Genomic DNA, 27,143 nt, shown 5'->3' on the forward strand with positions numbered 1-27,143 from the left:
TGGTATGAGTATATATATGGATTAGAGGATGATGCACGCCAAATGGCATTGTACACCATCTGTTAATAACGAAGTTATGGCATTTTGTATCTTGAAAAAATGCATTTTTGAGTGTCAAATATAATACTTTTGTGGCCAGAAGCATATTGGTGGGGGATATCAATTCAACGAATTTGCTTGTTTGTCACACTTTACACTGCGACCAGACTTTTTCGAACATTTGGGTTACTCGGTGATTTACATGATAACTGAAGCGTGCCCTGTAATGACCTATAGATGTTACAATTCAAAGGATTCAATCGACCCGTACAGAATTGTCATTTAACAAGATGGGCTGAGTAAGGTCATTATTGACTATAAACTATTTTCCAGAGAAACAGCGATTTGAAAGACCGATTTAGAAAGTGAGCTGAAGATTCCGAGAAAAATGGATGCTTCAAACGAAAAAGGAAAGTTGAAGCAACAGAAATAAACACAATTCTTTAGAAAAGAATGCGGACTGAATAATGTAAGCTCCGGAAATTACCAAATGTTAGGTTCGCGATCGGAGGATATCTCAACTAGTGAAGACGCGAATGCAGAATTGGATTATATATAAACAGTTTAAAACAGTTTGAAAGTTCTACAGTTAACTATATTTTTGGAATTTATTTCTTCAATTTTTATGAATTGACAAGTTCAGGATAGTTTCAATATGAACATACGTTAAACATATTCCTAGTTTATACAATGTTGGTTTTTAAAAGAGATCTGTGTGGGTTTAATTAATATTTTCTTTGAGTCCACTCAAAATGTAAGAGGGGGTCTAGTCCCCTTTTCCTGAATGTGAGGGGCCAGAACTCATATCTATGTTTTTCTAGATGCAACCCTGCATATCTCCAATGAGTGACATCAGATGCTTGCCCAAGCCAGTTATAAAATCATACCCCTCAAGTCTCACGGTTTCGCAGTGAGTCTCACTGTTTTTGGCATGCACTGACGGTCTCACGCGGACTTAGTAATTTCTCACGCATTTCTTCAAAAACAAAAAAATAAAAAAGTAATGTTTGGATTTCATAAAATGTATAATTGCTACCGAGACAGGCGGGCTGTTTTAGTGGTTTCTAACCTAAATACCACATGTACCGAAAACTGTTTAATGGTTAGTGTATCATTATCACTACGCCACCTGTGTTTAAGTAAACAAACAAAAATCGTCTGCAAAATGTCAGCAAGTGGCTCACCAGAAGAAAAAAACTTCAAGCAAAAAAAGGCTAATTTCATAAAAAAAGAAGTCATTATTTTGCTCAGGAAATAGCCCCAAAACGCACTACAGACCGTCTAGGATCAAAAACAAGGGCCACATTGGCCCTGAATCGCTCACCTGAACAAATTTAATAGCCTGAGGCCCAATGGTAATTGACAAGAAACAAATTTTCTTGAACAAATTTTTAGGGGAGCCTTTAAGGATCATCCTTGTAAAAAAAATTGAAAATCCGACGAGCCCTTTCTGACAAGAAGATTTTTTAAGGTATTGACCATATATGGGCATGGCGGCCAGCTTGGTTATGTGACCAAATTTTTTTTTAACAATATTTTTTTTTCATGACGTAGGAATGCTCCACATGAAATTTGGTTGAAATTGGCTCAATGGTTTAGGAGAATATGATCTGCTCAGGTACGCTAAAAACTTAAACATTGAGATAAAAAGAATTTTTGCTTGTTTTGAAGAGATTCCTCCTTTTTCTCAAAATTGACAAGATATAATCAACTAAACAGGCAACCCATGTTTGCATAAGGATAAATCCTTTTACCAATCAACATATTTTGGACTGAACAATTTCTCAATTTCCCACGATGATTCAACCCTACCAGAGCAATTTCCTAAGCAATAATCACCTCCCATTTTAAAGGAAAAATAATTTCTCATCAACAAAACTACAGCATTAATTGATTTCTGGTAGTTAACCCTTTTCAAATTGAAAGAGGTTGCAGACGACAAATTAAGTTATTATGGAATAAGAATAAACAGATTTAATAGGGTAGGAAGCATTGTGATGAAAGGAGAAAATGCTAATTTCAGCAATTTCTCCTTTTATTTCAATGATTTCCACAGTCACAAACATTTGCAGAAAGAATTAACTGTTCTGGGTTAAGGGTTTATGTGGTCTGCAGCAAAGCCATCAGAAGAGAATCGTGTCAGAGAAACCTGGCCTGTAGCCAGCAAATCCTTTACTCTAATAGCACTATTAATTGGAAAAAAAGAGTACACTATAATTATTTCTAAATCTGCCATCTCAAGGAGATAATTCTGGACTTAATGGTCTGATGTTGCTCATTTTTGACAGGGCTCGAGTTTTCATTGATATGAAGACACTGTGCAAGTTTGGACAGATTTGGATGAAAAATTTGGACTTTATTGCATAAACACCATTTTCTCAGTTCAAGGGGAGGTAATTCTGTACTTCATGGACCAATAATGCTCATTTTTTGTAGGGTTCGTGTCCTCATTGATATAAAGACACTGTGCAAATTTGGAAAGGATCGGACAAAAAATGTGGAATATTTTTGAAAGTTTTCACAAAATAGGCAAAAACGAATAAACATGCAAAGTTCAACGAGCTCCTGCGGCCATGTTTTTTGACGAATCAAATTTCTTTGAACAACTTTTTCAGTGGAGCCTTCAAAGGTCATCCCTGTGAATTTTTTTGAAAATCTGATGAGCTGTTTCTGACAAGAAGATTTTTTAAGGTTTTTACCATATATGGTCATGGCGGCCATCTTGGTTATGTGATCAAAATTTTTTTAACAATTCTTTTGTCCCATGACCTAGGGATGCTCCACATGAAATTTAGTTGAAATTGGCTCAATGGTTTAGTAGAAGAAGATGTTTACAAATTGTTTACAGACAGACAGACAGACAGACAGACAGACAGACAGACAGACAGACAGACGGACGGCCGGACGCCGGTCGGTGAGTGATCACAATAGCTCACCCCGAGCTATCGCTCAGGTGAGCTAAAAATTCAGGGGGGGTATGCCCATGGACTCCCCTAGATTTGGCTACTAAGTTTTTTTCCTTAGCGCCAACCTAGTAATTTGAACCAACTTAGCAGAGGACCTATATATGATGTTACACACAAAATATTATACCTTGACCCTTCCAGTTTCATACAATACAATTTTTCATGCAATTAATGTTTAACCCTTTCCCACTCTGAAGCAAAGTTAAAATGGAAGCCTGTTCAGGTTTTAAGCTGTGTGCTGCTAATCAGGTTGGAAATGAAGCCTTTAAATTTTGAATCAAATTAGAATGGTCTTAAATTAAATTAAACTTTCTGAGGGACTACAAATGCGTCAAAATATCTATCTATGTGGTAAAAGGTTAATTTAATTCTACATTTACATTTAGTTCTGCTGATTTCATTTGCAGTTGCACAAATGCTATGCTTTTCTTTTACTAGTTCCATGTTTTATTTGCGTGACTTATGTATTAATGAGTGACACTTGGTCTGGTCAAGGAAGATAATATAACCAATGTTAAATTAAAATCCTCTTAAGCATGTTTATGTTACAAATAAGACACTTTAACTTAGAGCATGGATTTATTTTGGGACAGATTGTCTGATAGTCAGGGAAATATAAAATATGAGCTGACATTAAAATCCTTCTTGGAATGCAAACATTACAGAGCTGATATAAATTTCAGACAGAATACTCACACCCACACCCACACACCAGAACTCAGGCCAGCAAAGAGGGAAGGTGTAACTAATATTTGACCTCCTTCAGGGCCTTAAACATGCCAAATGTGTGAACAACCCTTTAATGGCTTATCAACAGTGGATTTTAAATTGAACGTTTAAGATATGGTTCTCATATTGCAACCATTACTAGTCTGTTCTTCAAGTGATTTGGCAGGCATGATATGAAAGCAATTCAATTGATTGTAGATCTTTTCAAATTGCCTGACACTACACTCACACAAAGAGATTTGCGGAGCGATTATATATATATATTATATCTTATGAATATATTACAATTTACAGGTATTCACTGGTTATGGTAATCTCATTGTAGGAGCTATTAAGAGAACCAGAGAACATTTTAAGGTATAACATTTCCATTATAATTATTTAAGTGTGCTATCAATTCAAATGATCAAATAAGCAATTTCAGTGTTCTGCCATTAGTATATTCAATATAAATATGTTAATAGATCTGTTATTCAGCTTTTAAAAATTACTTTAACATTCCAACAGACCTACAGTGAGTTAAATGAATATACTCTATGGACATTTCTGTTTTGAAAAATTCTTTTTAAGCTATTGAGTTGGTCACAAGTGATACATTATCTTATTTCAACTAAATTTCTTATGTTTATAATCATACTTCACATATTTATATATAAACCATTAACTGCTACTGACAATCAATTATTGAGTAATTTGAGTTTACAATAATGTATCCATGTCAATTTTAAATGTATTTAAATCAATCTTGTGTGCCCTCCTAACAATGTACACCAATCAAGGACATAACAAGGGACAAAATTGTCACAAAACCAGGTTTTCATTGTGAAAAAAAATCTGATAAAGGGAGAAAACTCAAACTGAACTTTTGAAATGAACAAACAAAATTAACCCCCTTTGTAAGTTTGTTTTTTAAAAAAATCTATTTTTAGTCGTGGCGACCTTGACATTGGAGATATTGACGTGATTCTTTCGTGCGACACACCGTCCCATGATGGTGAACAAATGTGCCAAATGATTTTAAAATCTCACAATGAATGACATAGTTATGGCCAGGACAAGCTCATTTATGGCCATTTTTGACCTTTGAACTCAAAGTGTGACCTTGACCTTGGAGATATCGACGTAATTATTTCGCGCGACACACCGTCCAATGATGGTGAACAAATGTGGCAAATGATTTTAAAATCTGACAATGAACGACATAGTTATGGCCCGGACAAGCTTGTTCCGCCCGCCCGCCCGCCAGCCAGCCAGCCCGCCCGCATTCGCCAATCTAATAACCAGTTTTTTCCTTCGGAAAACCTGGTTAAAAAAACAAGCAAATTGGTTGAATTGATATCCCCACATGACCAAATAAAGTTTGTTTATGGATGGGTGCTCATCTCTTGAAATACAGTATTATTCTTCAACAAAATAATTAAGTATAGGGTAATTGTTTTACAGCATTGAAATTTTCCTCCTTAATATCTATAAACCCATGAAGTTGCAATTGTTGACATCTTACTTTATCTGAGACAAAGCCCTGAAAAGTTATATCATACAAACATAACAAAGGCCAATAACTGCTATATGAGAAAGTGCAAGGCAATGCTCCGTATTGATATCTATACATCCATGAATAGTGTTTAAAACAGTGAAAAATATTATTATTTTTCACTGTTATTTTTCATTGTATTTTGTTCCCGATCTTCTACAGTAAATGCAACGGCCTGCAAATGATGTCTGGCTCAAAATTGTGAAATAAGGTAGTGTCATTTAATTCGGATTCCCGCGTAATTTTCTGATAAACATGGATTTTATAGCAGTAAGTTTGTCAACTGGTTATACAATACTCAGAAAATTTGTTAGTTTCAATAGACTATCAATTTTTATTCACTCGTGATCATAAAAAGTATATATTTTCACTTTTGGCTTCGCAACTCACGAAAAGAATAATTTCTATTTCTATGATCACTTTACCAAAACCAACAAATATCCTCTCTATATTTCACATACTCATTCAGCATACATCAATTGCATATTTATCCCATTTTCAACGCGACATTGACGGTATAACACCTTATGGAATATACTAGCCTGTATTCCACCTTGTGGGATATACCTGTCGCATGCACAGACTACTTTTTATTTAACAAATGAATGATTTTTCATCAGAAATCTCTAGAGTCGATAAACTTTGGCTTTAAAATTAAAAATACGACCTACAACCTTTAGATCTAGCCGTTCCCCATCCGTAAAATGAATCAGCTGATTGATGGCGTCATAAAATGACATACATATTGCGTCATTTGTGTGATGTCATCTTTAGGTGTACACGAAACAAGTATGCGCTTTCTGGCTCTGGGAATAAAACATTGAAGACACGCATATATGAAAACAAGAGCACCGCCTTGCGGGTGCAGACCGCTCATCTATTTTCTTTTTAAAGGTGAAGGGACTCTCATTTTCAATCACAAAGGAGGGAGGGGTGGAGTGAAGAGCGGTGCATTGTGTGGGGGTGTGGACATTTATTACATTTTCTTCCAAAAATGCAAAAAAAAGGAAAAAAAAAATCGGGGGTGGGGGGGTGGGGGGGTGGGGGGGGGTGGGGGGGGGTGGGGGGGGTGGGGGGGATTCTTGGGTGCGATGGTTGGACGGTATTTCAAACATAAAATAATAAAATTAAATATTTGTGTTTTTTTAACCGTTTCATAAAAAAAAATTGGGGGGGGGGGTGAGGTGGGGGGGTATAGTGTGAGGGTGTGGTGGTAATTTGTGAGATGATCTTAAAAAAAAAAAAAAAAAAAAAAAATGGGGGGGGATTCGGGTGGGGGGAGGGGGGGTGGGGGGGGATTCTTGGGTGCGATGGTTGGACGGTATTTCAAACATAAAATAATCAAAATAAATAGTTTTGTTTTTTAACCGTTTAAAAAAAAAATTGGGGAGGGGGTGGGGTGGTATAGTGTGAGGGTGTGGTGGTCATTTGTGAGATGATCTTAAAAAAAAAAAAAAAAAAAAAAAAAAAAATAGGGGAGGGGGGTTGGGGGGGGGGGGGCACGGGCGATGGTTTGGGTGGAGTCTATTGTGGTATGTCAGGTAAGAGTAGTTTTGTCAAAGTATCAATCAAATCTAATCATAAATAAAGAAGTTATGGCAATTTTAGAGAAATTTAATAATTTGACCTTGAGAGTCAAGGTCATTCAAAGGTCAAGGTAAAATTCAACTTGCCAGGTACAGTAACCTCATGATAGCATGAAAGTATTTGAAGTTTGAAAGCAATAGCCTTGATACTTAAGAAGTAAAGTGGATCGAAACACAAAATTTAACCATATATTCAAAGTTACTAAGTCAAAAAAGGGCCATAATTCCGTAAAAATGACATCCAGAGTTATGCAACTTGTCCTTTTACTGTACCCTTATGATAGTTTGCGAGTGTTCCAAGTATGAAAGCAATATCTATGATACTTTAGGGGTAAAGTGGACCAAAACACAAAACTTTCAATTTTCTAAGTATAAAGGGCCCATAATTCCGTCCAAATGCCAGTCAGAGTTACATAACTTTGCCTGCACAGTCCCCTTACGGTAGTTAGTAAGTGTTGCAAGTATGAAAGCAATAGCTTTGATACTTAAGGAATAAAATGGACCTTAACACAAAACTTAACCAAAATTTTCAATTTTCTAAGTATAAAAAGGGCACATAATTCTGTCAAAATGCACGCCAGAGTTATCTAACTTTGCCTGCCCAGTCCCCTCATGATAGTAAGTAAGTGTACCAAGTTTGAATGCAATAGCATTGATACTTTCTGAAAAAAGTGGACCTAAACGCAAAACTTAACCAAAATTTTCAATTTTCTAAGTATAAAAAGGGCACATAATTCAGTCAAAATGCACGCCAGAGTTATCTAACTTTGCCTGCCCAGTCCCCTCATGATAGTTAGTAAGTGTACCAAGTTTGAATGCAATAGCATTGATACTTTCTGAGAAAAGTGGACCTAAACGCAAAACTTAACCGGACGCCGACGCCAAGGTGATGACAATAGCTCATAATTTTTTTTCAAAAAATAGATGAGCTAAAAATGCATATTGTATGGACTACTTACCTCAAATAGAACTGGTGAGATGAAGGATTTAGATCTACATGTAGATCTAACTTATCCGTGTTATAGATTTTCAAAATGTGGGTGCCTATTTGGATGTGATATTGTGTGTGTAGATACTGATGGGTGTGTATTTTGGTACAGTAGTCTATTCGAAGTGTTTTGCTTTTGGATGTTACTGTAAGTAAACTTTTGTCTTTGTGATTTTATCAAAGAATTAAAGTCTATTCAGTAAGAATAACCCGTTTGCTACAAGTGTTTCAAAGCTTAATAGATTTTTTTACGGATTATCTTGTGTTTGGTCACAAACTAAAGGATGTGAAGGCTAGATCTATACACCATTAAAATCTTCAGCGTCCATGAACAAATAAGGTGAGTATAGATCTATTTTTTTTTAAATAATTTATGTTTAGAACGACTCTGTGTGTAAATCTATATGTACGTTGAAGTCGACATCAAATGTCAGGAGCAATCGCCGCCAAATTTGAGTTGATCATTTTCTTTCAAAAATAAAATTAATAAAATCTTTTCGCGGTTGTAATTTGTTAAATAATAATAATAGACTGTTATATATTGCATCAGATGAGCCATTCATAATCAAAAACGTTACTTCTAACTAATAAAGTACCTGTTTATTTTATCATAATGTCAAAACAAGTGTGCTGTTTGCTTATAAAATAGCCACCGAGTTACATCATTCAAAATCTGCATTTATGGATGTTTCTGTGCACTTGACTGTATTATAAAACCACCTGAGTCTATTATTGAACATTTTGAAGTCTCTAAGCGACAATGCTTTTTTGTTACAAAATTGTCCGACAACTCAATGGCCTTTCATTGTATAAAGCAGGTTTTATTGTATGTGAAGGCAGTTTACATACACATAGACAGCAAGTGAGATTGTACTTATTTCTTAAAGGTTGTGGATCTCCCCTACAGAGTTCCCATCAATGCTCATTATACTGCTTAAAATATATTTTAAGTCTAAATATTGTGTGGACTTGGAAAGCGTAGTGATACATGGCAGAATGCATTTCAATGCACAATTTTCCAAGATGTGTGCGCCATTTTTTTCTGTCAAAATTGTATTGTAACCTCTCAGTAGACATTTGAATTACTTTATAGTTATATGCTAATAACTTAGCTTAGCCTATATCAAGAACCGCCATTAGGGTAATAACCTTTTAGGCAATATTATGCATTAGAACATGTCAAATACGATTGAGAATGGATGGAAATACATGTCATAATATTTATTACGGACCATTAGTGAATTGTAATAAAGAAGAATGTTCACTCCCTTGAAAACTTCTCAACTTGAAACAAAAGCTTCCTAAAATATCTGAAGAAACCAGATATTTTTATACATAAACAACAGTTAGAATGTAATCTGACCATTATTTTAAATCCTTAACCAAATTATATATCACAGTCAATCTTGTATTTAGAGACCACTTAAGGGAGTGGTCTCTTAATAAAATCGTCTTTAAATTAAAAAAAGGTCATTTGGGATGAATGCGGACCTTTGATTTTAAATCCAGATATAGGATTACCCCCTTTTTACACAGCGATTTCAACTTTTGTAATCAAATGAATCTAAATGTAAATAAAATGAATAAAACAACTTTTTACTTAAAATAAGTTGTATTTGTTCTCTCTAATTCTAAATACAATGTAAATGGTTTGCACGGAGAATGGGTTTTTCCGACTCCAAACTCATTCGCGATTAAGTTTACGTGCACTTTTACTCTTCGACACTTCCAATACCCAATTTTTCTCATTTAACGTTAATACTTTCCGTTTTGACATTTTAATTTCTGCATGTAAGCTTATATTCATCTGACTCGATTATGGGTCATAGGGAAATAAATAGAACACTGTGATTGAAAACTAAATAAACACGCCTGATTGGAAAATTTGCTAACACAAACTAATTAGCATAATAACACTTACATTTTTTAATGACAAGATTTCGCTACATGTTACCGATTAATAGTTTATTTTTTACACCTCTCTAAAACACTGTGAAAATGTTTGTTGCGTCTGCGCATTGTTTCTGCAATAAAATCGGCGATAAAATTTGTCACTTAACATCCCAGATAGTAAACTCTTTTACCCATAGACTGTTGGCAATACCTCACTGTATTATTTGACACCAATAATTGATACGCAGTCAGCATTAACACCGCTCAGAACCGGTCATCGAGACAAAAGAAAATGGCTGGTGTGAAATCAAAACAAAGGTGTAGTCAGTTATGTTATCGGCTTAGATAAGCAATCAGCACTGATTTGTCCCTGAACGGTCAACTGATTTACCACTTTTACCTTAACGCGGTTGCTGAATTCAAGACTTGGGCATCAAAAAACACTAAAATCCCTGGTCATGTAAGACAAAAGTCGCTTAATGCAATATGAAAATATAGTTAAAACGCTCGGGCGGGATTTAAAGTGGTCGCATAAGACAAAAGTCGCTTAATTCAAGTGGTCGCAAGCACAAGATTGACTTTACTTATTTAATAAAACATGTTGACATAAAAAGACCTAATTTTTACCATCAAAAGTGCTAAGCTAGTTTCATGTTCATTTAGCAACAAATATAGACCCATGACCTAGTGGTTGGGGCGTTAGCTTTTGATGCCAGATGTTGAAGATTTTAGTTGTTACTTGGGAAATTTCTTACCTGACCAGTTGCCTAACAATATTAATAAGCTAGTTAATTGAGGGTATAATGATGTCCTTGCTGCCCGGGCATCAAACATGAGATAGGGAGTATTTACTTCATGCATAAAGGAATTTCGTTAGTCAAAAATGGCTGGCCCCTTATTTAGAGGGATGACACTATATTAAGCAAGTACTGCTTTATTGTTACTTACATATTACACTGCAACTCCAATATATCACGGTCCGTTATATCGCGTTGTCCAATATATCGCGAATCGGCTATGGCTCCCAAAAATCTGACGAGCATAATCCTTAAAAAAAATGTTTTTATCTGAGAATTTGATGCATTAAAATCCGTTTCAAGCAAGTATTTTTCCCTTTTTTCACCAACTTTAATCCAACATTCATAATCCAGTTTTGACCAGATTGTTTGCTTACATTGTACATCACATTAACACCTGTGTACTGCGATAAACAAAAGACCCATTTGTCAAACATGACAGGTCATTTCGGGTGTTACAATTCTCTATTGAATTTGCTTTGAACTGCCGAAACGCACCAGTGCACACATGAAGGTGTACACAATTATAACAGTAAATGTCACAAGTCAATACTGACCTATCTCAACAATCTGTGTGCGTTAGATACAGTATACAATATAGATCAGTTAGTCACAATGCTCTACTATTAAACCCCATGCTGTGCATGCTTTTCATGAGAAATGAATGACGTCATTTTGTACATGGGTCTAATTTGTGCATGCTTTCTTGAACAATAAAACTCGGCAATGTTTTTCGGATTAAAAATTTAATTATACGCATTTGAAAATACTCACATGGAATAATGTTTTGTGTTATACCAATTAATGACATATGGATATAACACAAACTTGAAAAAGGTTGGTAAATAGCGTGTTTTGAGATTGCATAATGATGCTAATGTATACATATACATGCATACATAAACTGACAATTTATATCGCGCGCCGGATATATCACGGTCGCGATCTTTGGACCCCTTCAACCGCGATATATTGGAGTTGCAGTGTAGCACTACTCATTGATTCTCCCTGGTACCAACTTCATATTGGCTTTGAAATAATCAATGTTTACAGCATATTTCATTTTAAATGGAGGCATGATTTGTAACAACTACATGTAGAGTGTGAACATTGTTTTTTTCTTATTTGTTTACAACACATTACTTCAACTTCAAACTTGCTCTCAATAAAGAAAGAGCAGTAAAGAAATGTATGAGCAGGAAACCCACAATAAAGCCATTTCCTTCATTACATTCAACAAGGAAGGCAGAACTGCTGCCCCATCCACTTGTCAGGGCCGAAGAAACTGGTGTAACAGACTTTACTGACAACTACAAAATTATATATTCATCTGGAAAACTTAACACATGGTTAACACTTGTTGCATACATGGCTACGGTGCAACATTTCTAAATGATAAATTAAAAGCCTGGACAATAAAGTGCAAACCATTGTGAAGGCACATTGAATACCATTGTGTAAATGTGAAATGCGATTGTGAAAACTTAGTCAAGCTGATATCGTGAGCTTTGTTTGACACCAATTATACACAATACATGCATCAAGCATGAAACAATTTAAGACTTAAATGCCTCATTACCCAGTAAGTAAAACAGACATAAAAGGAAATTCAATATGTTGTATTTTTACAACCAAGACTGTGCCACAGTACAAGTCATCAAACTCTTTTTAAATCTGATCACTAATCACAAAGAGTATTTCAAATATTTTGAAATGCTTAATTCTTCTTAATCCTTAACAAGAGATGTGTTCGTCAGAAACACAATGCCCCCTATTGCGCCGCTTTGAAATAAAAAATATTAATTTTTTTTGACCTTTGACCTTAAAGGATGATCTTGACCTTGAACTTCCACCACTCAAAATGTGCAGCTTCATGAGAACGCCGCTTTGAAATTATTATTTTTTACCTTTGACCTTGAAGGATGACCTTGACCTTGAACTTTCACCACTCACAATGTGCCGCTTCATGAGAACGCCGCTTTGAATTATTTTTTTTGACGATTGACCTTGAAGGATGACATTGACTTTGAATTTCCACCACTCAAAATGTGCAGCTTCATGAGATACACCTGCATGCCAAATATCAAGTTGCTAAAGTTTTCCGACGGACAGACGCCATATATTTAACATTTGACCTTGAAGGATGACCTTGATCTTCACCTTTCACCACTGAAAATGTTCAGCTTCATGAGATACACATGCATGCCAAATATCAAGTTGCTATCTTCAATAGTGAAAAAGTCATGGCCAATGTTATAGTTTTTGGACGGATGGACAGACACCATATATGAGACATTTGACCTTGAAGGATGACCTTGACCTTTACTTTTTACCACTCAAAATGTGCAGCTCCGTGAGATGCACATGAATGCCAAATATCAAGTTTCCATCTTCAATAATGCAAAAGTTATGGCCATCGTTAAAGTGTTTTTTCGGACGGACGAAGGACTGACATACTGATTGACAGACAGTTCAACTGCTATATGCCACCCTACCGGGGGCATAAAAAGTTGAATATATCCTGGTTGTCACTTATAAAGGTGAAACAAGTCTGGCTTTAAGTTTTCGTATCAGCACCTATTCATAGCTTTTAATATATATAAAATAAAAGCTGCGCCATGAGCGCATGATACGCCCGTCGTTCGCCAATGAAGTAGTAAGGTAATAAATAACCCTTTGAATCATTTTTTTACTTCAGTTTATTTGTATTTGAATACATGGTTTATTTTATAAGTACATGAGCATGGAAATCACGAAATTTTGACGAACAAAGTCCCATAACTCTGGAACGACAATTCAGAATTCCGTCAAAAACGAAAGGGGATCAGGGTTTATCAATATTAAGATTGTGTTGAAATTTGAAAAAAATCCATCGAAGGATATTTGAGCTACAGTAGGACATTCAATGAAATCACGAAATTTTGACGAACAAAGTCCCATAACTCTGGAACGACAATTCAGAATTCCGTCAAAAACGAAAGGGGATCAGGGTTTATCAATATTAAGATTGTGTTAAAATTTGAAGAAAATCTGTCAAAGGATATTTGACGTAGCGTACGACATTAACAGACGGACGGACGGACGGACGGACGGACAGACGGACGCGGGGTATACCATAATACGTCCCGTCATAGACGTGCGTATAAAAAATCCATCGGGGGATATTTGAGCTACGGTAGGATACATGAACAACAATAACATTTAAGGTCACAGTGACCTTGACCTTAGAATGAATGACCTTGAAATGACCAGTGGTCATCTAAGTGTGCTTGCAAACCTTCATGTCAAGTTTGAAGACTCTATGTCCAAGCATACCAAAGTTATAACAATTTTAACATTTTAACATTTAAGGTCACAGTGACCTTGACCTTCAAATGAATGACATTGAAATGACCAGTGGTCATCTTCTAGTACTGGCCAATCTTTATTTCAAGTTTGAAGACTCTAGGTACAAGCATACCAAAGTTATAACATGAAATAAGAACTTTAACATTTTTACATTCAAGGTCACAGTGACCTTGACCTTCAAATGAATGACCTTGAAATGTCCAGGGGTTACTTACTAGTTCTGGCCAACCTTCATGTCAAGTTTCAAGACTCTAGGTCCAAGCATACCAAAGTTATAACAACTTTAACATTTTTACATTCAAGGTCACAGTGACCTTGACCTTCAAATGAATGACCTTGAAATGTCCAGTGGTTACTTACTAGTTCTGGCCAACCTTCATGTCAAGTTTCAAGACTCTAGGTCCAAGCATACCAAAGTTATAACAACTTTAACATTTTTATATAGCTACAGTAGGACATTCAATAAAATCACGAAATTTTGACGAACAAAGTCCCATAACTCTGGAACGACAATTCAGAATTCCGTCAAAAACGAAAGGGGATCAGGGTTTATCAATATTAAGATTGTGTTAAAATTTGAAGAAAATCTGTCAAAGGATATTTGACGTAGCGTACGACATTAACAGACGGACGGACGGACGGACGCGGGGTATACCATAATACGTCCCGTCATAGACGGGCGTATAAAAACAGTTTATAATAAATTATCAAATTATCAAAAAAAAGAAAATTGCCATGCCTCAAAACCAGATTTTACACTTTTAAGTTATTTGTTTAATTTAAATCATTGAGCAATCCAATCCTAGGGTATTCATGTAAAATACATTCACACAAAATTTTAGTGCATTACATGCAACCAAACACATGTTATTGATTGGAAACCATTTTTCTATTTTTTAAATTAGAAACAGTAACCTTTACCTTGATCAACTGGCCCCACATAGAACCCCAAGTTAGGTCTGCGTGTATGCTACATACACACAAAATACCAATATTCCATCCAAGCTCTTCTTGTTGAGTTGAAACCACTTTTCCATTTTTAGAAGCAATAACCCCAACCATTCCTGACTTAAGCCCCACATACAATCGATGCAAGCTTGTTAGATCCAAAGTATACGATTCATAGATGCAAAGTTAAGTTACTGACACAAAACCACCTGTTACTGTTTTTTGCGGTGTAGCCGTATTAAGCCAGCTTTTCACCATACCTGACCTTTGTAAGTGTCCAATAAAACTCAAATAAAATTTCCCGCAGCTAGGTACGAATGAATACACTTCATTTATTCCATTGGCTGATTTGAGTATACCACCAGAACATTGGAAACATATCTGCGTCTTTGTAACACTGTTTTACTGCATGAAACAATTTTATCTCTAATGAAAAGGCTTAATAGATAGAACAGTTTTACACTCAATTCTCGACATCAATACAGTTTGTGCGTGCACTTTTTATTTTCAGAAGATTACCAGGGCAAAAGCATTTATACTGCAAAGGCTATGTTCTCATATTTAGTACTTACTTCCATATTCCGGTCAACATGTTAACATGTAAAAGTATAAAGAGCAGTGGAAGCAAGGCCTCACTTTAATGCATTGCATTTCAACCCGCGAGGTCTCAGGTCAATTTGCGGTGTGTAAATGTCAGAATTTATATACAGGTCATCACAGGAGTTCGCGGCCAGTAAAATAATCGTTATATAATAAAGAAGCTATCCGTGAACTAGGTGACCTGGAATTTTCTTTAGACCAGAAATACGTTAAATGAAGATATTCAGCAATATAATTATGGTATGTCAATAATTGATTCTTAATGTGTTTTCTACAATACAATGATAAATATTATTTTTGATTAATTTAACAATAATTATTCCACCATATTGACTAATGTATTGAGCATGAGCGCGATGATTCTCGATACTGTTAATAATCGAATCAAATAGCAATGCCCGACAAACCACTAAAACAGGTTTGTTCGAAGAACGCGCCTATAAATACGGATACTTCGCGTGTGGCCGGTTGACTCATATGTTTTAATTTCACTTCCATTCTTCTTTTGGTTTTTTAATTTTGTATCTATAGGTTTATGACCAGCAATATGTAATAATGTAAAATAAGCGGCGAAAACTCCGCGTAACCTCCGGTACTGCACAGAAAAAGACATTCGCTATCCTTGATCTCATTCATTGAACTATCAACGTCCAGGCCTTAAAGAATCCACTTGACCGCTACCATAAGCAAGTGAAGTTGACGGTCGGGCAAGTAAAATTTGTTCAATACTCGACCGACCGGGCGAGTGCTGTTTTTCAAGTTGAGAAATATAAATTCAGTTCCAAAACTCCTGCCACATCGATACAAATTGCGAAAAAAAAATTCCAACGAACAAAAAATAGGTGTAGTACACAAAGAAACTGCACTTTCGTTTTGACAATGAAAAATGACGTCACGGGCTCAGTAAAAATAATATTCGAAATTGGCTGAGCTCTTTTCATAGGTGTCAGTGCTCTTAGCTTATCGATTAAAAATGAAAAAAACAGTTAAATATATTGGTTATTCCGTGAAGAATAAAATTTCATTTTAATGTTAATATCCATAAAAAAATAATACATAACTGTTTAATTATAATACTTCTTATATTTAATTAAAAATAAACAGAAACAATAATAATTAATAAACAGAATAATTCGTGATCAGAAGCCTTAGCCAAAATTTACCATATTGTAACCATTTGTCAATCAAGCGTGTCTTTCAGTAAAAGTTCCTCTGAAATATTAAAACTCAGCATGAAAAAGGGTTTTATTTAAAAATATCTGCAAGCTGGTGGAGACAGGGAACAGAAAGAAAGGTCATCAAAATGAGAAGTGGAAAGTATTGAGAAAAGGAAACAGTGCATAAAACGTACGGAAAGCAAATAAAATCCATCAGATAATGTAGTTAATTTGTTTACAGTTTAGTGTCATTATGTTACGTAGGTTAAACAGGTTATGGTTGATCAAAACTATAAATATATATATATTTTTTTAATGCAGGGCGAGTAGATTTAAGTGACGGGCGAGGGGATTGTCAGGCCTACTCACCCTGCAGGGCGAGTGGCTCTGGAAAAATTCTTCAAGGCCTGACGCCGTATATCTTTTTTAAAGATATTTCTTGTTTCTATATTCAATAGCATTGGTCTCGCCCTTGACCTTACAGGCCTCACGTGCAATCTCAGGTTAGGTATCCATGCAAGGCAGCTGCTGCTATATATATATATATAAACTCCATCAAGATAGGTCCATGCAAATTAACTAGCATCCAATACAATGCCAACCTAGGTCTCCATGCAAGCTGTGTATAAAGTTCATTAAGATTGGTACAAGCAAACTGAAGTTATTTACCAAACAAACCACCTATAATAATTTAAGTAACAGTGACTTTGACCCCACTGGCATCCAATAAAATCCCAACCAAGGTCCATATGCTTGCTTGCAAGATCATAATTTTATCAAGATTGGTAAAAAACAAACAGACATTATTGACACAAAAACACTTGTATGATCCCGCTAACATGCCAGCACCCCTTCAATTCCTCACCTTTTTTACTAGGATTTTAACTTTGTTGAGAACTAAGTTCAAACACAATCATATCATAATTAAATATAAATCAATAATCTTATCCAACTGTAATATACGGTATAAAGCAAAAGTTGAACATGTCTGTATTGTTTTTCATACACCTAGCAGTGTGTTTTTGGGGTCAATTTTGGGATTCCTGATCTCATATGTTTTTTTATCCCCACGCTTTTTGAAAAAAAGGTGGGGATATTGTGGTGATCTCCGCCGTCCGTCCGTCCGTCCGTCTGTCCGTCCGTCTGTCCGTCCGTCCTGGCCACTATCTCCTCCTACACTAAAAGCACTAGAACCTTGAAATTTACACACATGGTAGCTATGAGCATATGTGCGACCCTGCACTATTTGGAATTTTGATCTGACCCCTGGGTCAAAAGTTATAGGGGTTGGGGTGGGGCCGCGTCAGAAATTATCACTCATTTTTTTAGGTTATTTTACATTTACTTCTTTATTTCTACACCGATTCACTTCAAATTGATACTGGACCTCACCTATGACAATACGGTCAATCTCAACCATGCATGGCCCCATTCCCAACCCTGGGGCGCCCCGCCCACATAGGCCACACCCACCAAAAATTTCCATTTACTATAATTTTTTCATTTCTACACGGATTCACTTCAAATTGATACTGAACTTTTGTTATGACATTAGGGTCAATCTCAACTATGCATGGCCCCAATCCCAACCCTGGGGCGCCCGCCCACATAGGCCACACCCACCAAAAAATTCCATTTACTATAATTTTTTCATTTCTACACGGATTCACTTCAAATTGATACTGAACTTCTCTTATGACATTAGGGTCAATCTCAACTATGCATGGCCCCATAACCAACCCTGGGGCCCCGCCCACATAGACCACACCCACCCAAAATTGCCTTTACTATAATTTCTTCATTTCTACACCGATTCACTTCAAATTGATATTGAACTTCTCTTATGACAATACAGTCAATCTCAACTATGCATGGCCCCATTACCAACCCTGGGGCGCCCCGCCCACATAGACCACACCCACCCAAAATTGCCTTTTACTATAATTTCTTCATTTCTACACCGATTCACTTCAAATTGATACTGAACCTCTCTTATGACAATACGGTCAATCTCAACTATGCATGGCCCCATTACCAACCCTGGGGCGCCCTGCCCACATATGTCACACCCACCCAAAATTGCCTTTTACTATAACTTCTTCATTTCTACACCAATTCACTTCTAATTGATGATGAACTTCTCTTATGACAATACGGTCAATCTCAGCTATGCATGGCCCCATTACCAACCCTGGGGCACACCTAGGTCAAACATTCGGCGTGGGGATACGCGTCGGCCTCTGCCGCGCCATTTCTAGTCTAAATGATTACTTAAAATTCCATTTTGAAGGTTCCCATAAATATATAAAAAAATTCAATTAACAAAAAATAAACCTGAACTTAAGTAGTTTATATCACCATACAGACTTATTAGTGGAACCTTATACCGTAAAAAGTTGTGTATAACGCGCATTTATGTATAACGCGCATCTACTTTTAAAAGCTAAAAAATCGGGAAAAAAAGTTTTTGAAGCAAAAAAATCGGGGGGAAAATTCCGTCCCGCAGGCTAACTGAAAATCGTTATATTTACATTGCCGATCTTACGTATTCTTTTATTGCTTCAATTATAAATTATTTTTTAAGACGATAACGATACAACTAGTTGGTGTTTTTTTTTAATCATATTATGCGTAAAAATAAATATTTGGATTTAAATGAATTATGCATGAAATGCACACTTTCCACGAGGATACCATCAAGGTTTTCATCATATGTCTCCGAAGTAACTGTCCACGATTTTATCGTGGAGTACACATAACAGATGGATTAGTTATAACTAAGAAACTGACATTATTGATTGGTATTGTCACCTGGTTATTCATGCATGACTAATTCACAACCGCGCGTTTTATTTACAATGCCGATATCATGCGTTCTTTTCTTAGTGTCTAAAATTGACAGGAGACTTTAACGACTCAAACTTCTCAACACCATCACGACATTACCGGTGATAAACAAACAATGGAGGTGTGAAGCCGTTTGCCGGTTCGCATGTTTTGATAATAGCCCAGCTACACAAAACTTGACAGGTGACGCAAATTGCTCAATAATCACACCCTCAATCTTGACAAGACGTATGAAAACGTGTAAACAAACACAGCATCAATTTTATTAACACATTTGAAAAGCAAGAAAAATAATCTTAAATATATCGGGAAATACTTTGCCGACATACTATTGTAAATCGACAAGTGCCCCCAAATAAATTGTGTAACCCTAGTACAGTAGGGTATAATATTTTGGGAAAAGTAAACAATAACATTTAAATAAAAATGGCTTCCTCATTTTTCATCCTCTTCTTCAAATTTATTTGATTTCAATGCTCTGTACGTACCTGAAAAAGATATAAAATATATATGTTAACTTTATAATGTTTGTTCATCTTATTCAGATCGTCAATATAACACTATTATTAACATAGTTACAGTTAAAACACCGGAAAACAGAATGATGCGAATTACCGCTACTGGGTAACTGACAGCGAAAAAATGTCTCGGCATGGCTGTAGTTGTGCATAACGCGCATCAAGTTTTTAAAATGAAATTTTGGGGTAAAAAAGTGCGCCTTATACACAACTTTTTACGGTATATTATAATATTGACAAAAATCTCCATGTTAAAGTATTTGTAAGCAAAACAAGATGTGTTTGTGAAACACAATGTCCCACTATATGACGTTTGACCTTGAAGGATGTCCTTGACCTTGACCCTTCACCACTCAAAATGTGCAGCTCCATGAGATACACATGCATTTCAAATATAAAATTGCTAGCTTCAATATTGCAGAAGTGACATTACATGAGCAATTTTGACCCATATATTTGACCTTGAAGGATGACCTTGACCTTGACCTTTCACCACTCAAAATGTGCAGCTCCATGAGATACACATGCATGCCAAATATCAAGTTGCTATCTTGAATATTGAAATACTGCAAAAGTGTACATTAAATGAGCGATTTTGACCCATATATTTGACCTTTAACCTTGAAGGATGACCTTGACCTTTCACCACTAAAAATGTGCAGCTCCATGAGATACATATGCATGCCAAATATCAAGTTGCTATCTTCAATATTCCAAAAGTTATTGCAAATGTTAAAGTTGGCACAAACCAACCAACAGACCAACCCACCAACCAACAGACCAACCAACCAATCAACAAACAGGGCAAAAACAATATGTCCCCCACTACTATAGTGGGGGACATAAAAACTAACAAACAACAATTTCCAAGTTTAAGCCAAACCAACGCAATTTCTCAATCCCAAAAATATCCATGTTAAAGTATTTGTAAGCAAAAAAAACAACAACATTTAACAACAATTTCCGAGTTTGATCCAAAACAACACATTTTCCAAGTTTTTAGCCAAAACAACGCAATTTCCCAATGATCCAAATGGGCCCCTGCCCCATTCCCAAAATGGAGACAAAACACTGCCCAGATTCACTCACAGCATATGAAGCATAACAAGTCAGCCATTCAGGCTTAAACATTAAACAGGATACTTGTAATTGAACCACTACTTTAGTAATACAGTTGTGGGAGTAATTTCATTAGATTGAATATATTGAATACAGTTATTTTAATCTGTGACAATTAACATGCAAAATTATGAAATACTGCATGTGGCTTGTGACAGGCCTTTTCCACTCCATTTTGGGAAAACGCCACTCTGAAATTTTGTGAATTTCGTACCGTGAAAAACCCCATTTTGGGAAAAAAAAATCGCAAAACTGGCTCAATTGGGAAAAATAATTGCATGTAAATAGTGTTTCTTATATTTCAAAGAAGCCGTTAACTGGTAAATAACGACAATTTTGAATACATATTTTTTATCTGATTTTGGGGAGAGGGCCTGGCCTTTATTGAGGGGAAAAAAGGAAAGTCTTAATTAATCAATTTAACATATTTTACTGCTTTTTTTAAACAAATCAAGGCAACAGATTCTACACTGGATCAGGTTAACTTATATATTTAAAGGTTAAAAAAAAAAAAAAAAATTTTTTTTTTGAATTGGGATTATTTTTTTTCAATTGGGAAAAAAACAACCAGATTTGCATTGGGAATGGGGCCGAAATTCAGCCCCGTGGCATAGGGCGGAAAAGGCCTGTGTGACATTGTAAGTTGAAGGTCACATCAAGATTTCAGCACAGTTTTAATAACGCTGCTACTTGTTGTCGAATGTCACTAATTTTGCCACAGTCTAAAAGTTTTGATCTACATGTTTTGAAAATGTCTGAAAACCTGACAATTTTGCTGGGTGGGTCACAGCCCTGGTGCTGTGGGGGGCATAGGAGGGGGGGGGGGGGGGAGAAGACCCCTAAAGCTCCAGAAATTCATTTTTTAGTGGACAACATCATGTTTGTAAGGCACATATTACCATTTGACTTCTTCATATAGTTTTAAGACTATGAGTATCCAAGTACGGTAAAACTGACACTGATATTTCAGCAATACGCTAGAATGAATAACAAATCTGAACCACTGGAACGAAGACATTCACCATTAAGGGGTCAATTCTCAAGCTATTCGTATAGTGTTACTGACTGTTTTCAAACTCCATTATTGTCAAGTGGACCACAGAATGAGTCTAAGGTGTATTAGTACAACTTAAATTGTTGACTTTGTTTTAAGACATGAGGGTTAAACAAACTGGCTTCTTTATGACAAGTATATGTTAGCTGCTATATTACTTACATGTATTTTAAAAATGACAAAAATAAAAATGTTATTTAAATACAGCATTTAACGAGAGCTGTCAGAAGACAGAGCGCTCGACTTTTCGAGTGCTTGACAGTATAACGTACGCCATCATGGAGAAATTGTTCATATTCAATTAGGTCAAGGTAATATAGTCATATTCTAAGTGGAAGAGGACAATAATTGAAACATATCGACAGCTTATGTTTTAAAGAAGTTGTACATTATAGAGCATAACACAAATTAATAAGATTTTATTTCAAGTTTTATAGCAATAGCTTGGGTGGAATGGTTGCACGGTCTTTCAAAAATAAAATAATACAAATAAATATTTGTTGTTTTTTTTGGGGGGGGGGGGGAGGCGGGATTCTGCGGTTGGGCTTGGGGGATGGTTTGGGTAGAGCCCATTGTGGTATGTCAGGTAAGTGTTGTTTTGTCAAAGTATTAATCAAATCCGATCATAAATAAAGAAGTTATTGCAATTTTAGAAAAATTTAATAATTTTTCCTTGAGAGGAAAGGTCATGTAAAGGTCAAGGTCAAATTCAACTTGCCAGGTACAGTACATTCATGATAGTATTTGAAGTTTGAAAGCAATAGCATTGATACTGTATACGTAAAGTGGATTTAAACACAACATATAACAAAATATTTAAAGTTACCAAGTCAAAAAGGGCCATAATTCCCTCAAAATGCCAACCAGAGTTATGCAACTTTTCCTGTACAGTTCCCTTATAAAATAGTTATCGAGTGTTCCAAGTATTAATGCAATAGCTATGCTACTAAATGAGTAAAATGGACCAAAATACAAAACTTAACCAAATTGTAAATATAAAAGGGGCCATCATTCTGTCAAAATGCCAGTCAGAGTTCCATAACTTTGCGTGCACAGTCCTCATATTATAGTTAGTAAGTGTTGCAAGTATGAAAGCAAATGCTTTGTACTTTAGGAATAAAAGGGACCTAAACACACAACTTAACCAAATGTTCAACTTTCTAAGTATAAAAAGGGGACATACAGTAGATTCCACTTAATTGAATATCGGATAATCAAATAATTCGGTTAATTGAATAGAAATTGAAAACACCAAACCATTTGTATATCTTCCCGTTGTAAAAACTCCACATATTCTGATAGGAAATATGGCGTATTTCGGTTAATTGAATAGACAATTTTCTATTGCACACTATAATCCACACTGTATTCCAGCAAAGAATGTCATAAATCTCCAAGGATACGCATCGTATGGACGATTTTGACAGACACGCTCAATTGACTGCCTTTGTTTTCATTTCACACCATGCATGTATGCAGCGTCTGTCAAGCGTCACGTGACTAACAGGTGTAGTATGCGAGCAAGTACATTTAAACACTGAAGTCTCAGGTGTGCAGTCAGATGCAAACTTTCGAATGCAGACTGTCGAGAAACACACTTCAACAGTTTGTTGTCGCTTAGAAACAATTAACGAGTAAGTTGCTGATTAGAAACAAACTGTTGACCTGTATTGCTTGAGAGTTTGCAATAGGGGATGGAATGTTACACTATACTAGTTCATGTATATAAACCTACACAACTGCGTCACAGTAAATCATATCTAAACATGATGTTGAACAATCGAAAACGTGCACATTTGTCAAAACATTGCAGTCTTAACACTGCTGATCATGTTTTCACAATAACCAAAATTAAATCCAGTATTGACCAGATTTTCCGGTAAATCAGTACACAGTACATTATCTGTTTCAATACTAAACTACCTGAAAGAGCGTGACGTCAAACATACAGCATTCGCCTCGCTACAAAGTTTTCCTTCGACAGAGTATAATTATACACCCACGCTAATTTTCGCGCGCTTTTTACCAGGACAAAACATGAGCAATAGATGTTGCTAGCGTAAGCGTTGGGTAAGTAATAAATGCTCCAACTTGCCATATGTCCTCATTTAACAACTTGTTTACATATGTCAACATGTCACATTTATACTTAGTAATCTTATTATCCCCCGCCATAGGCGGAGGGATATTGTTTTGGCGTTGTCCTTCCGTCCGTCCGGAGCCATATCTTGGAAGTGCTTTTGCGGATTTCATTGAAACTTGGTATGAGTATATATATATGAATAAGAGGATGATGCAAGCCAAATGGCATTGTACACCATCTGTTAATAATGGAGTTATGGCCCTTTGTATCTTGAAAATCCTTTTTTGGGTGTCAAATATAATACTTTTGTGTCCAGAAGATGATAATTGCCGGGGATATCAATTCAACGAATTTGCTTGTTAATTCAACATTGGACTGTAACTGTGACTATTTGAATTGTTATAAATTGAAGGAATGAATACACTAACACGTGCTTTGGACAAATATGTTTTTGCCTTACGGTGAATATCTGAAAAATAGATTTATAAGATATGATTCTACGAGTCTGCACTAACTGAGTCACGGCTTTGAACCAAGAGTTTGTTAAAATAGAAGTGTTCGACAGATGGGATTGTTTTACTGTGCTCTTGTTTTATCTTTCATTCAAATCAGACATAATTAACAATGACAAGGAAATCAGCTATGAATTGTTGAGTATTTCACACAATGGTTAATGTGATGTGCTACTCTGATAGCAATTTCGAAAAAACACCCAGTCAGAGAATTCATTTGTATTCAAAAATAATACATCGAAAACAGGGATGTTGTGTTTTGTTTTGTGATTTAACAAACACTCAAACAGGAAGTTTTGTATGCGTGTTTTGCAAAGTTTCAAATGATAGAGATCTAGACATGCAATCTGAATATTTCAATATGGACTAGCTAACCACATGAAACAAAAACTGCATATCCCTGCACTAAAATGACACCTTTTGCACTATGCTATCTGAAGCATAAGGAAGTAAACATTAATTTCTTCAGTTATTTGTTTTACAATTTGTAGTTATGCTCATCAAAAGAACAAGCAAACGGCAATAACCCTAATAACAGTACATACAGAGTTATGGTTCTTGTACCCTGCCCCTGGTCTCAATTTATTTGTGTTTTTTTTTAAATACTTGTGACCTAATTACCCTGAAATCAATATTTATCTTCCTTTTCTCCCAACAACATTCCAATGGTAATGATTTTAAGTACAAGTGTTCTCTAAATATTTCTTTATTTTAAATAACACCTGCTATGCACTTATTTAACAATTTTTGGCAAAACGCCAATCAAATGAACCACTATGATTGCTTGTTTCAGTCACCGCAAAACATGGCCTGTACAATTGTGTAAGGTCCAACCTGTCAAGAACAAATTTGTTGTTGATTTGTTATTATTGCTTAAAAACTTTTACGCGTTTTTAAAATAATGACAATGTCTTTAAACCAGTGTTTGTCAGCATGCATCAACGCTCTTTCTGCAGGCAAACATGATTTTTAGATGAAAGACAATAAACAAGAAATAACACTATTCAGCAAAAATTAATAAAAACAACAATCCAATGAATGACTGAAATCATAAAAAAGGATGTATAAATGAAAAGCGTGTGTCACAGAGAATACGTTTTGGATACAACATATTTTTCTTACAAATGTATGTATTGAATGTCATAGAACGAGTGTTTGTAAAAGGGATTCAACTTGCAAATAATTCTTTGTTAGTTGTTTATGAAATAAAATTGAGATATACTAATCATTAGACTCTCTTTGCTTTTGGGATCTGGTCCTTTTTAGGGACTTTTTTAATAGTAGAAAAAAAACTCAGGAGTATTAAATATTTTTTTTCAATGTGGTTATATAAACTGACCTCTAATGCCAGATGACAAAAGTAATTCAAGTTTACGCTAAGTCAGGTTGGACTGAACATAAAATACAATACTTCAAAATGTTTCAATGTATCCACATATAATATGTACACATAATTGTCATAAGTGCATGACAGCTGAGACCAATGCTCAACAAAAGATAATGTATAATAAGAAGTACTTCAATATAGTAAATCTAGTAAGTACAACAGTATAATATCAAACATGTTAGTGCATCAAATGAAACAAGAAACTGTTGTTTAATAGGAAAACACATCCTCTAAGAGTAAAGGCTCAGGTTCATTGACAATTGTGTACACATAAACTGGAACACTAAAAGTGTATTGATTTTGATAGTTGAGCGTGAACTGCAGTTTTCACTTAATAATTATATTCAAGACACAATAGTCTTGCATTAAACCCTTCCTTTACAAACTAGTTCACAAAGTGTTTATGACATTTATGTGCAATTATTTGAAATGGTAATTGACTTGAATTTCCTCACCACATGTGTATTGATGGCAGTCAGGTTTTTTTGGGGTTGTAGGGGAAGGGGCCTTTAGCCCTTAGGTTGGGGAAATTTCACGCGCGATTTTCCACTTTTGGGGAAATTTCACGCGCGATTTTCCACTTTTGGGGAAACATCACGCGCGTTTTTTCCTAAATCGGGGAAAAATTTTAAGGGTCTTACTTTTACTGTTAATTGGGTAAAAAAAAACAACAAAGACGGTTATTTTCTTCATACATCAATATTTGTGGTTAATTTACATGTTATTACACAATTTCACAGAGGCATTTCCCTTGATCATCTTGGCTGGGACAGACTATGACTGACTTTGTCAAAGTGATCACTTCATGACAGGGACAAACTGTGGCCGGCTGTGCCAGACTGAGTTCACCTTGACAGGGACTGGCTGTGACAGTTTCAGACCGTTCAGGAACAGACTGCTGCAGTGGACTTACTTTTGTGAAGAAAGCTGAAATAACCGCGTTATTTGCAAATTTTTTGGGCTATTTCCGATTATTTCGCCAGTTTTTTATGCGACCTTTTGCCTTTGTTGGGGACATTTAACGTAAAGCGAGTTGAC

At 35.6% G+C, this 27,143-nt stretch overlaps 1 protein-coding gene and 1 long non-coding RNA gene across 3 annotated transcripts in view; both read right to left on the reverse strand.

The window, feature by feature from the left end:
- LOC127874187 (uncharacterized) overlaps positions 1-27,143 on the reverse strand; it is a 365,429-nt gene that overhangs the window by 200,634 nt on the left and 137,652 nt on the right. The gene's annotated exons all lie outside the window — the stretch shown is intronic.
- Positions 13,422-14,565, reverse strand: LOC127874219 (uncharacterized). Its single transcript, XR_008046707.1, has 2 exons — positions 14,255-14,565; positions 13,422-14,109 (listed from the first exon to the last, which is right to left on the reverse strand). It is a non-coding gene; the product is annotated as an uncharacterized LOC127874219 (long non-coding RNA).

The sequence above is a fragment of the Dreissena polymorpha genome, chromosome 1 (genome assembly GCF_020536995.1).
Source record: "Dreissena polymorpha isolate Duluth1 chromosome 1, UMN_Dpol_1.0, whole genome shotgun sequence".
NCBI classification, from domain to species: Eukaryota; Metazoa; Mollusca; class Bivalvia; order Myida; family Dreissenidae; genus Dreissena; species Dreissena polymorpha.